The following is a 13,644-nucleotide window of genomic DNA, read 5'->3' as shown; positions in this document are numbered from 1 at the left end:
AGCAAGGAGCCTGCTTCTCCCTCTGCCTATGTCTCTGCCTCTCTCTCTGTGTGTCTCTCATGAATAAAAAAACAAAATCTTAAAAAAAAAAAACATGGATGGATTTTGAATGTCTTTGTTAAAGGAGTCAGATCAAAAAGCAACATATTGTAAAATTGTATTTATATGACATTTTGGAAAAGACAAATACTAAGGATGGAAAGCAGAGCAGTGGTTACCAGGGGTTAAGTTGGGGTGGAGTTTTACTTCAAATGGCAGCATGAGGTAATTTGGGGGACAATGGACATTGTCTGGAATTCAGGGAGGACCTTGGAGTATGGGACTGTTTTATATATCAGTTATTTACAGACCAGACAAATCAATAACAAATGCCTCAAAATTAAGCAAGAAAACATGTAGAAATATTCACATCCAAATCCCATATATGAAACATCAAAAATAACTGTCTCCAAAAACACAATCTTGCCATTTGCAATGATGTGGATGGAACTAGAGGGCATTATGCTAAGTGAAATAGATCAGTCAGAGAAAGATAATTATCATATGATTTAACTCATATGTGGAATTTAAGAAACAAAACAGATGAACATAGGGGAAGGGAAGGACAAATAAAATAAGACAAAATAAGAGAGGAAGACCAACCATAAGACACTCTTAACTCTAGAAAACAAATAGGGTTGCTGGAGGGGAGGTGTGGGGGAGGATGGGATAACTGAGGGAAGGGCGTTAAGGAGGGCATTTGATGTAAACAGCACTGGGTGTTACATGCAACTGATGAATCACTAAATTCTACCTCTGATACTAATAATACACTATATGTTAATTAATTTTAAATTAAAAAACATATCAGGAACTAAATCAAAAGACAGAAAATAAAATGAAAACCACAGAGTATTATCATCGGTATCAGTAGGCATTTCTAAAGTGGCCATGACAGTAAGAGAAAAGAGAACAACATTTCCAAAACTAAACTTTTACAAAGAATTGAAGGATGGCACTCTATATGGCTTATTAATACAGACAAAATACCACAAAGGCCCATTTCTACCTCAATTTTCTGATCAGGATGAAAGGAGGGAGGTGCCAGCTTATCTTTCTTTGTCCAACACAAGGAAGTAAAATATCTGTCTTGCTTCACAGACACCTCTACAGTGCAGAGGATAGCACCCAAGCACATGATAGCATCCAATCCCCTCCTCTGCACAATAAGAAAAGATAATAACTTCTTAAAAAATAAAAAAAAAATTGTATCAATGAGTATACTTTTCTGGGTATTATGCACAAAACCTCAAAAATAGATAACTTCTAGAGGATTCAAAGGTATTTTTGAAAGAATTAAGGACTTCTGGGCTCATGAAGAAAGAGAGCTTCAATACTTAAGATTGTGTTTTTGGAGACAATTATTTTTGATGTTTCATATATGGGATTTGGATGTGAATTTTTCTACATGTTTTCTTGCTTAATTTTGAGGCATTTGTTATTGATTTGTCTGGTCTGTAAATAACTGATATATAAAACAGTCCCATACTCCAAGGTCCTCCCTGAATTGCAGAGAATGTCCATTGTCCCCCAAATTACCTCATGCTGCCACTTGAAGTAAATAAAAAAAAAAATGAGCTTCAGAAGGGTAGAGAATGAGAATAATTGGGGGAATTTAGGAAGGCCTAAAGGAGAGCCTTAAAAATAGTGAGGGGAGCTGATAGGAAAGAAGAGGTTAAAGGATTTGAGATGGTACAGGAAAAAGTTTCTACAAAAAGGAAAAATACTCCACGGGCAGCAAGGAACAACATGACCACAGTGAAAGTTTTGCTCCTAATTTTGTCAGGCAACTTTGGTGAGATAGCTATGAATCCCAGAAGAAACAATGGGCAGAGTTTTCATGGGATCCTCATTTCCGGGTCTTACTTTTGAAGAGGTACCTAAGAGTTCCCTTGGTGGAGGCCAGCACTAGTGGGTAGGTTGGGTGGGCAGCAGGCCTGCACTCAAAGGAAAGCACCTCTCTCTGCACATAACTAAACACTCCCAGTGTACCCCCAATGCCATCATCTGTGTCGTACATGTCATGCATTACTCCACTCACAGAGGTGTCAATCACATATAATTACAAATGATTGCCACTCTCTGGAGTAGGGTACTACATAAAGAATGTCCAGGTTGACTGTCCTGCCTAAATATCCACCCACGCATTTCTGAAAAAAAATCACATGATGTTTTCAGGCTATGAGTGGCTGCTGATATTTGTCCAAAGGATCTGTGCAACGCCCACCCCCTTCCTCATTTATCCCTCATAAGTGCTATCCTCTCACCAGCTGCAGATTTTCCATGGCAGTTTTCAGAACTCAGAAACTATAAGCCTTTTCCCCAGGTTCTCTAGCTCATGAAAGATAGATCTTTGCATGCCTTACCTTGCTCCTTTTTCCATTCTTATAATAAAGCATTCAACAAGTGATTTGTAGTCCTCAGATCCAGACAAGCAGAAAATACACTCCATCACACCAACTCCAGCCTTGTCATCAAAGATTTGAGGCCCTCTACCTGAGTTACCTATGTCAACTCTAAAAGCACAGAATAAGCTGTGAAAACACACAAGATCCTGAAAGCAAAGAAGGGGAAATGATCAGTTATTGGTGGGATGGAGAGAGTAGAAATCTCTTTCCTTTCTCAGACTCTGGAGTAAAAATATTGTTTTTACTTATGAAGAGTAAGCTATAAGACAGATAGGATTTTAGGGCCTCAGGATGCCCTTATATTCCTCTCAGCACCCAGGTTTTCTACCTTAAACTGGAGTAATGCCACTTTGAGCTTGTTTTTGCATTAAAAAAAAAATCTAAGACGTAACACTAGGTTCCTGTGTTTCTCCCATGCTACAGAGTCTGGGGCACCAAAATACGGGCAAACAAATATGGGGGAAATGTATTCCAGAGTTTGAGAACTGAGGGAATTTCTGACTCTAAACTGGTAGGATTTTTTTTTTTAATATGGTGCTACTATTCTTTTTTTTTTAAGATTTTATTTATTTATTCATGAGAGACACATAGAGAGAGAGCAAGGCAGAAACACAGACAGAGGGAGAAGCAGGCTCCATACAGGGAGCCCGACATGGGACTCGATCCCAGGTCCCCAGGATCACACCCTGGGCCAAAGGCGGCGCTAAACCACTGAGCCACCCGAGCTGCCCCTGGTGCTACTATTCTATATCTTGGATTTTGTCCAAACTTTTATACAATTTTCATTTTCTTTAACTCACAGAAGTGTTCTGTGAAAAAAAGCTGCACTACTGTACACAAAATTAAATATTAAATTATATATATTAAAAATGGGCTCAAGAATGTTGGAAGACAGTTCAGATGAGAAGATTCCCAGTCATAAATTGGAGTTTGTTCTACAACTTGACAACTAGGGGCTGAAAGGTCTTTCAAATCGGGGCAGGTCTAGTTTATAAATTTTTACTGAAACAATAATGAAGACTGAGATAAAGGAAATCATCTTGATGTCCCGAAGTTTTAAAGTCTCCCTTCTTTAACAGTAAAAATCTGTGACCCATATTCAGAGCTGCAAGAACCCCTACATTTTACAAAAAAAAAAAAAAAAAAAAGTACCAGGAGCTCCAAGAAGACTTAAACTCTTCTTAACATAATTAGCTCCCATACTCCTGTTCCCAACCAAATGTCTTAGGGCCTACTGGCCACTTTATGTCTCTGTTCTCATAAGTCATAAGGTAAATCATAGTAGAAAGATTTCAATCTCCCATTCACACTGCAGATGTTATCAGAGACTTTGACTGCAATCTGTCTGTCCAATTCGACTTTCCCTCTTACCACGATGTTGTCTTGTGGTCATTCTCGATTCAGTCTAGTAGCGGTGCAGAAGTACGAACATCAGCCATCATAGCCATGTACTGGTTTTACGCTGGTAGAGGATAGAAAGTTTGATTAATTCCCAGACATACCTGTGCACATCTATCAGTTCAACAGGCAGCTCCTCTAAGACAAGAAACTGGTATCTCTGTCTCTCTGATCTGGATTTTTGATGGTCAAAGATAATCAGTACCAGCAAAAGCATAATTTTAAATGTCTTCAATTTCTTTTCTTTTTTTTTTTTTTTTTTTTAAATAAATTCAATTTCTTACTGGTGATTTTTGGAAACCTCCCAGGGAAGAGAAAGCCCCTCTACATAAAGTATCATGGCAACAGTTGCTGTTTTCTTATTTCCCTCAATTCCTATTCTCCTGTCTTGGGGATATATTACACAGCTTGACAGCCTCTTTGTGTGCTCCCTTTTCCTTTTCACTTCTCAAAGCAGAGTGACTCAATATTCTCATGAATTTGCATCACAAAATCCCTTGGAACTGGATGGAATTATGTGGACTGGAGGTGGGTATGGACAGTAAGAAAGGATCAACAGGAAAAACAGATTCCCTTTCATTGCTAAGTCAGACAGGAAGTCCTGGATTGTTGAGAGACTAGAGATTGATTCTATCCCTTACCTAATACAGAACTTTGTTCAAATAGTGCCTTCTCTTATCACTCTATTTGATATTGTCACATCTCACCCTTTCTGGACTCTCAATACACTTTGCTGCTTTTCCCAAGGTCCTCTGGGTTGTTATGCAGAACTCACATTCTACCTATTTACTATTATTGATGCGTACTAATAACATATCAGCTTCTTGGAGATAGTAAGTTCTGCTTTCCTTGTTGTCCTACTATATTTGCAGCACTTCATAGGTGGACTGCCATACAGTATGTGCTTGGTGATTTTCCAGTTGAAAAAATCACTGGATATTCCATCTAGTCTCAATATGCGGATCTGTCTCCATTCTGGGGTTTCCAGATAACCTGTGTGTATATGGGACCTGTCTAGAATCACGTTGAAATTCTGGGAATTTCACAACATGAGAACCCTGTTGCTCCTATGAAGATGGAGTGGAATTATATTGCTGAGTATAGCGAGCGCCATGTTGACTAAGTCTTGGTATTGTTTACATCAGGGAGTTTTGCCAAGCAAAATTTAGGAGGGGCTATATCATCAGTGCAAGTTGTCTTCTTCTTATACTATAAAGGGTTATAGACAACTGAATGAGTTATTTGGGACGAATATTTCTCAGGGATTTCAGGCACCACAGAAGTTGTATTTGTTGCACATTACTCCATTCAGAAAGGCGCACTTCATAACATAAAATATGTGAATAGCGTCTTCCTAATAGGGCACAGCATGGCTGAAGGTGGCTTCCCTTCCCTATCCATCCTATACTAATGTAGCTCTTTTCATATCCCCAATCCCCACCATCACAACATGACATTCATAATTTTTCCATAAGAACTTTGCATATCTGCCCAACTGCCTTCCAACTTCCTTCCATTTCTCCCTGAGTAAGTTTCCTCTTATCTCCTCTATGTATTTTTGGATGGTTTTCATGCCCCAAAGAGAATAAGCCTCTTCCTGATCTTCCCTTCTTATTGAAGAAATATTTTTATTCTCTCTAACCTATTGGTTTTCAAGTGCTTAGGAACTAAGTATTGAAAACACTTGCTTTCCCTCAAAGTAAACCAAACCAAACCCAAACAAAATAACAAAATACTTACAAAACTCCTACATTCTTTGGTATCTCAAAATTTCTTCATTTCAAATCCACATAATATTAGCAAAAACACATGAAAACTCTTAGGAAGGAAAGGGGAGATCAATCAAGGAATGCAAATATTGGGATGGCAGAAAGTTCATTTCCTGTATCTCTTGAGAGGAAACTAACAATTTAACTTTTCTTTGTTCATTTAAAAGAGAGAGATGAACTTAAATCCCAGAAATGTCCTCTTTCCTTCCTCTCAACTCTAGATTAACTTGGGCCTTGAGTAGAGGTTTGGTTGTTGACTGTTTTACCCCCACTTTTCAATTCTGTGCTCCGAACACTCTGACTCTATGATGACCAACTGAACCTAACAAGATGAAAGAGAGCATAAAAAGGTGGTAAGACACCATGCACAGTCTAAGAGAATGGGAACCATGTTAAGGAAATCATGAAGACAGGAAAGGGAATTTGGAAGTATATCTCTGGCTAATTTATTTGCCATGGAAAGAGAAAAAAAGACTAAGAAGAGGTATTTTTAAAGATTTTACTTACTAATTCATGAGAGAGAGAGAGAGAGAGAGAGGAAGAGACACAGGCAGAGGGAGAAGGAGGCTCCCTGCGAGGAACCAGATGCAGGATTGGATTCCAGGATCCCAGGCTCACACCCTGAGCCAAAGGCAGACGCTCAACCACTGAACCACCCAGGCGTCCCAAGAAGTGATATTTAAACTGGACTTTCCTAGTCTTTTTCCTTTCAATAAACTAAAAAGTAAATCAAGTTCCTATTTCACAAAATTGTTAGAACTTTCATTTTCAATAAAAATATCTGAGCCATCTGTGACCCAAGTATCTGGTCTTTGTGGATTATTTATCCAAGAGAAATGAATACCAATCAGAAATGAAAATAGAAGATAGAATTCAAATTACAAGTAGTGGTTACCCACAATACATAAATACATTTTGGAGCAGTTTAAAGAATTTTGGGTTGTATTTTTCTTTATTTGGCAATATTTTGAAAGGCTTTTCATTCAAAGGTAGACAAAATGAAATATAATGCTGTACAATTACTTAGTAACTATGATGAAGGGAAAGAGTCAATCTGTACATATTATGTAAAAGATAACACTTTCTGAAAGGGTAAGTGGGAAAGAGGATGAGGCACAGAGAATGTTGGTGAAGATTATCTAAAAAGTTGCCTCCATTTCCTGAGCTTGAGTTCCCAATTTGCCTCCTTATATATATGTTCTTATAGTCTGGCTTTTGGGAAAAAGTATAATTTAATTGCAGGATCATGTCACAAATATTTGAACAAAGTGAACAGTGTATGATAGTATTCCCCAAGGTTTAGAAATGGAACTTTCTCTTTTTTTAGTTATTTTTTATTGGTGTTCAATTTGCCAACATATAGAATAAAAAAAAAAATGAGTGGAACTTTCTTATAAATGAAATCTTTTGAGTTCCCCAGCTAAGGTCTCTGGGAAATTGCAGGGCTTAACCCATTAAGTTACACCCATAAGGTTCTTTTATCTACTGTACAAGTTTATCACTGGTGAATTCACTGTAACCACTTTATTTGAAAAAGATTTGAAAGGCATAAATAATGTAAAGGGAAAGAAAGGATAAGATAAGAAAAATGAACATGAACGCTTTGGTTAGAAACCAAATTTCACATAAGAATGCCAAATCATTGCATGCATTTTTCCATTTTTAATTTTTAATGTTCTAAAAAGATGTGTCAACTGTTTAAGCCTAATTCAAGATAATTTTATTTTATCTTTTACTTTTTCGTGTGATTATGACCATGGAGAGCCATTATATCAGCTAGTTATGCACATTCCACTATATCAGGGGCCAAATAACTTTTTCTCTAATTCTTCCATTCAACAACCATTAAGTGAGCCACTGAGTGTCTAAAGAATGTTATGGCTACTGTAAAAGCTAAGACACATTCACAGTCCCTGACCAGCCTACCACCACCACCTGATTCATGCGATTCTTATTCCCTAGCCTCTATAAGACATCTGGTTCTTATTCTGATTCAAATGATTTTGAGCCTCTTTTTGTTTACCCTCCAATTGACTCTAGTTTCATTTAGTGTGAAATTATATGATGATAAACAGCAGCTTACCTTTTTAAGTCTATGGTATGTCGGTGGTAATTGCAGAAGTGTAGTAGTAGACCAGGACAGCCACTGAAATTATTCATTGTTAGAAATCAAGCTTTGATTTGTCCCTGAAGATTAAATTAATGTTTCTCATGCAGATATCATAATGATTCCACAGTAAAGTAAGAAATTACAAGCTGCAATTCAGAAATTATAGAAACAGGAATTTTCTCTCCAAACCTATCAATAACCTTTTATAAAAAGTCATTCCATAGAAAGATTTCTGGGATAGAAATGACAGATACTGACTGTAGCTAACTCAAGGATCTCATGAATTTTCATTTTAGTTACAAATGAACACCTGCTAACAAAAAGGACTAATTCATTAGCAAATTGCAAATTAGTGATTGCAATTGCAATAGGGGTACAAATTTTCATTTGCTTAATTCTGTTAAAAATATTTTTATAAATCAAGCCTTTTAATATCAATACCATCATATTTTCATCACTTTAAAATTGAAGGTGGCTACCTTGATTCTGAATTCCTACATAAAAGCCAAACTGAAATACAAAAATGAAAATAAAATTATGAAGTAAAGGTATGCTGCAAATGCATGTAGTTGAGTGTGTGTGTGTATGTGTGAAGGAGATATAGTTAGCCTTGACAATGGTCTCATAATCTGTTTTTTCATAGTTATACTTAATTTATCACTGGGATGTGTGAGATTATTTCAATTGGCATATTGACAAACACTGTAACCTATTTGTTTTATTTGAATGTATATTAGAAGGAACTAAAAAATAAAATATTTGGCTTTAGGGATATTATTTCTCAGAAGCCAAATACAAAAAAATGATTTAATATAAAGCATATAAGAAGCAAATAATAGTAGAGATAAAAGATGAATAGGTAAAATTGTGGCTATGGTACACAGTCCCTGAAGTTTAGGATACAGTGATTTAAATCACACGGCAAAACAATATGAATGGAACACAAAAAAAGTAGCTTTATATTTATATTTGCATTTATCCACAAGATCAAGTTCTCTCCTTTGTGGTAATAGTGAATGAATTATGACAAAATAATGTTTTACAATGTAATTGGCATTATGCTTACACCAATGCTATTGTTAACAAGTGATTTCAAATGCCATATTATAAGCATGAGAATAGAAAATCATATGAATAAGCTTAGTCAGGTATACAGTAAAATACTATGAAAAACAGTCACTTCACATAAGCTGGAGAAAGAAACAGCTGTGATGTTGCAGCTTCTTAAATCATAGTATTGGAATACAACCATTCAAACATGAGGATTGAAATGGATCATTTGATAACTCATTGGGAATGAAGATGCACACACCAAACTTTATTACATTAACTCACATGTTACTTTCTCTGATTATGTATTTCTATAGCCAATCTGAGGTCAGGAGGTTTTACAGAACTCACTGAATTTGGATCATTAAGCTGGATTTTTTTAATTGTTGCATAATGAGCCAGAAATTATGTTGGGAATCGGTGAGGATGAAATGTACTGACACATTCAGAATGAGAAATCAGACAAAACATGGCCTCGCATACTTGGCAGTATCCAGTTATATTATCTACAGCTAATACGTAATGTAGACAGAGGATTTTGGTAACTTCATTTGAAAATTGTCACAGCATCATCTAAATTTGATTTCATGAGCTATACAAGTCTTTACAGCAATCTGTTCCTTAACCACGCCCACTACGTGTGTTGGCCATAAACTTTTATATCTATAAAAGACTAGTACCATCAGGATGCCCTGGCTCTTAAAGCCTGTACACAGAGAATGGAATGTTTGATTCATTTGTGGTCACCACTTATCATTTAAGAAAGCTCAGGGAAAACTTCACAGTACCAAACAGCATGAGTTAAGGAATAGACTTTATTGAGGAGAAGGGAAAATTGCCAGAACCGAATCAACAAGAGATGAGAAGACACAAGTCCTTCATTATTCTGTTATTCTCCAGAAAGATGAGTCAGTGTCTGAATCTGTTTGCCACACAGCATGAGCTAAGTTAAAATAGAGAGAACTCTCATTGTTACCCCTTCTTATAGGCACATGAGAATGTGACTTTGCCAGACAAAATAAGGACTCCTAGGCACAAGGCCCTTTGCTTTAAATTGCCAGCCTTATATCGGGGTTAGGTGGGAACTCCAGAAATCCAGAGTCAGGAGAACTTGGGCTCCTTGGGATGATACAGTTTCCCTTCTCCATTAAGCACTGAATATGAATGCAACCTCTCCAGCTGAGAGAAGCAGCAGCCTGAAGTCAGAGATAGTTTGCTGTTCAGGTGACCGACAATAAGCCCCTAGGTTTATTTTATTTATTATTTATTTATTTATTTATTTATTTATTTATTTATTTATTCATGAGAGGCACAGAGAGAGAGAGAGAGAGGGAGAGACACAGGCAGAGGGAGAAGCAGGCTCCATGCAGGAAGCCTGACGTGGGACTCGATCCCAGGTCTCCAGGATCAGGCCCTGGGCTGAAGGCGGCGCTAAACCGCTGAGCCCTGGGCTGCCCCCAGGTTTATTTTAAACTTACTAAATCTCCCTTCCTCCCCTTCCTTTCTCATGTATGTTTATTTGTGTATTCAATTTTATTTTCAATTCATTCATTATTTGATTTGATTTTGCTATATATAAATAACATTATTTGTACTTGTTAATGTGGTATATAAAATTATATAATTATATTAATATAATATACTGATTTGTATTTATTACATATTGTATTTTAGTATATGATATTATATATATTGTGATTTTATATATATATATATACATATATATATTTATATCCACTAATACTCCCTAAAACAAAGCTTTTAATACATATCTCTTAATGATACAGGGCCCAGATGGCTCCATTGGCACAGTTACCCATTAAAGAAAGAGGTCATACCAATTGCACCCAATCTCTTAGAGAATGTAGGAGGAAATAACATCCTCAACTTATTTTTGAAGGCACCATTTTTCTGGTTCTAAATCCAAACATGTGCCTCAGAAGAAAAGAAAGCTATGAACTAATATTTCTCATAAGCATCAAAACAAATATCTTCAAAAACAATTTTTTAAGCAAACTAACCCAGCAATATATAAAAGGATAATACATTATAGCCCAGTAAAGTTTGTCCCAGTAATGTAGCCTTTTCATGATAAATTCCTCAGCAAACTATATCAGGGAACTTTATCTTGATAAAGGATAACCACAAAAAAACTCCAAATAAAATCAACAACAATTAAAAAAAAAAAAACACAGATATCATTATGCTTTGTGGTAGAAAAACATGAATGTTCTCTCCCCTAATGTTGGGGAGAAAGTAAGGATATTTGCTCTCATTAATTACATTCAATGTTATACTGGAGGCCCTGGCAAAAGTAATAAAGCAAAATAAATAAATTTATTAATAAAGGCTCACTGATGGTGAAGGAGGAGGCAAAACTGTCTTTATATACAGATGGCATGATCGTCTATGTAGGAAACCCTAAGGGATTGAGCAAAAAGTTACTAGAACCAACAAGGGAGTTTAGCAAGTTTGCAGGATGTAAAAGAAAGTTACTTGCACTCCTCTGTACTAACAATGAACAATTGGAAATGGGGGGAAAAGGCCACTTACAATAATATACAAAGGTGGGAAATATTTAGGATATTTTAGCCACTATGCCTTATTCTGAATGAGGTTATACTTTTATTATACCTTCTTTCATGAAGTTAATCTACAAATTTTCTATTCTTACATTTGGGAAAAAAGCTAAACTTCTCCTATTTACTTTATATCTTATAAACATTGCCTTGCACTCACTGTTTACTTTGTAAGCCTTGTAACAGCCTTTAGTCAAAAGTGATAAACTTCTTTCAGTAGGATTCTATTAAATTAAAATTATTGGCATTTATTAATATGTATAGGGCGACATAAAGCTTAGCCTAGTGTTTATCTGACTCTGAGCTCATGCATTCAAGAAAAATATTAATCTAAGTGCTCCTTTTATGTAAAATTAATATAATTCTATAATTTGAAGGGAGGCTTATAAAAATCATTATAGAGTTGTATTTATATGATGGGTGACAGGCACTGAGGGGGCACTTGACGGGATGAGCACTGGGTGTTATTCTGTATGTTGGCAAATTGAACATCAATAAAAAATAAATTTATTATAAAAAAAGAGTTATATTTATATGATTGCCTCACCCTTTAAATTAAATGGATTTAAAGAACTTCAATCTGTTAAATATTAATATTCTATGAGAGAAGTAATTAAAGCAAAGTAGCAACAGAGATTTCTCAAAATGGTTACATTATAAAATAATCAAGGTATTTTTGTATAATTTCACTAAATTCTTTGCCACTAACATTTCAGGGGAAGGGCTACTTTCTATTGAAATATTTAATAGCTGTACAGTGTACAATGAGGGAAGAGACTTGATTTAGTTCACTGCTGTGCTTGTAGAGCCCACCACTATAATGCCTGCCGGAGAGTAGCAGTCAATAAAAATTCATTAATGAAGTAAATTAATAACAGTTTTCTTTGCATTTACCTGTTGAAGACTTCAATAAAGTTAGAGATCTCTGATTAAAAGTAAAAAACTAAAGTAGTTTTCAAGGAAGAGAGAATGACAGTTTTCTAACCTATGGCGACTTATATTACATTGATAACAATAATAAATAAAATAATAAAATAGTAAGGTAAAGGTAATGGGATATATTGCATTTTTATTGTAACAAGGATAAAGGGACGTATTATTTTTCCTTTTTCTGTGTAGGATTAAATGCTAGTACATGTAAAGTACCTATTACAGTCTTTGATACATAGTATAGGCTCAATAAATTATAGTCACTATAGAGAACAGGTACAATAAGAAAACCAGAGATGCAGAGTCCAAAGAAATGCAGGGTGAGGAAATTCTTCACCAGCTCTCCTCCAGGAGAGTCTCTGGGCATTACTCACAATACCCTGAGACCTTCTTCTCTGTCCTACCTGCCTGTCCTATAGTTGGCATTTTAATTCAAGAAATAAGTCCTCAACAACCTACCACTAATATTACCTTGAAAGTCTGTTGCTGTAGGTATAGCTTATCAGATCATGTCTCAAAGTCACATGTTCCAACATGCAGGGTTTTCTCTCCCCTTGTACGTTTATATACATATAAAATTTGAATATATACTAGAATATTGCATAAATATGCTATTTTGAATTATCAAAACCCAGTAAAAGGAGAGCTCTCTTACGTATTTTAGCAAAAAAGTGACTTTTTTTTTACATATAAGATTTCACTTCAGCCTCAGAGTGTGTGAACATGCCATGTATAGTCTTTGATTTGTGACCTTCAAAACAGTGACTTAAGTTTGAGAGGGGTTTTAGCTAGAATAAGGTGATTTAAATATTCTGAAGTCCTTTCTCTATTAAGTTAATGAGATTGTTCCAACATTTCCTTCACAGAGCTGACACCAGAGAAGTGAACAACTCATGTACACTTGTTTGAATAATTTATCACAACATTTTTAGAAAGTTCAAAGATAGCCCTTGGTTCAAGCCTGCATAATCATAAATGATTTTTGTGTTTACAGAAAGTATGTTTTCTTCTTTGTAGATTGACATATGACTTTAGAAAGAATGCTTTCCACATAGTGGTTAGTCCATTGCAATGTGCCCTTTAAAAGGTTGCACAGGGGCCACCTGGGTGGCTCAGTCGGTTATGTGTCCGACTCTTGATCTCAGCTCAGGTCATGATCTCAGGGTGGTGAGTTCATGAGTTTGAGCCCCATGTTGGGCTCCACACTGGGTGTGGGGCCTACTTAAACAAAAATTAAAAAGCTGCCCAGGCAGCCCGGGTGGCTCAGTGGTTTAGCATCACCTTCGGCCCAGGGCATGATCCTGGAGACCTGGGTTCGAGTCCCACATCGGGCTCCCTACATGGAGCCTGCTTCTCCCTCT

At 36.1% G+C, this 13,644-nt stretch overlaps 1 long non-coding RNA gene across 5 annotated transcripts in view; it reads right to left on the bottom strand.

Moving 5' to 3' along the window:
• Nucleotides 1-13,644, bottom strand: part of LOC144308680 (uncharacterized) — a 123,967-nt gene that overhangs the window by 35,962 nt on the left and 74,361 nt on the right. For all 5 annotated transcript variants that reach the window (XR_013375050.1, XR_013375051.1, XR_013375053.1 and 2 more), the window contains 2 exons: nucleotides 3,819-3,909; nucleotides 2,406-2,593 (listed from right to left, as the gene is read on the bottom strand). This is a non-coding gene — a long non-coding RNA (uncharacterized LOC144308680). The remainder of the gene's footprint in view (nucleotides 1-2,405; nucleotides 2,594-3,818; nucleotides 3,910-13,644) is intronic.

The sequence above is a fragment of the Canis aureus genome, chromosome X (genome assembly GCF_053574225.1).
Source record: "Canis aureus isolate CA01 chromosome X, VMU_Caureus_v.1.0, whole genome shotgun sequence".
NCBI lineage: Eukaryota > Metazoa > Chordata > Mammalia > Carnivora > Canidae > Canis > Canis aureus.
This window is presented reverse-complemented; position numbering and strand designations above follow the sequence as displayed.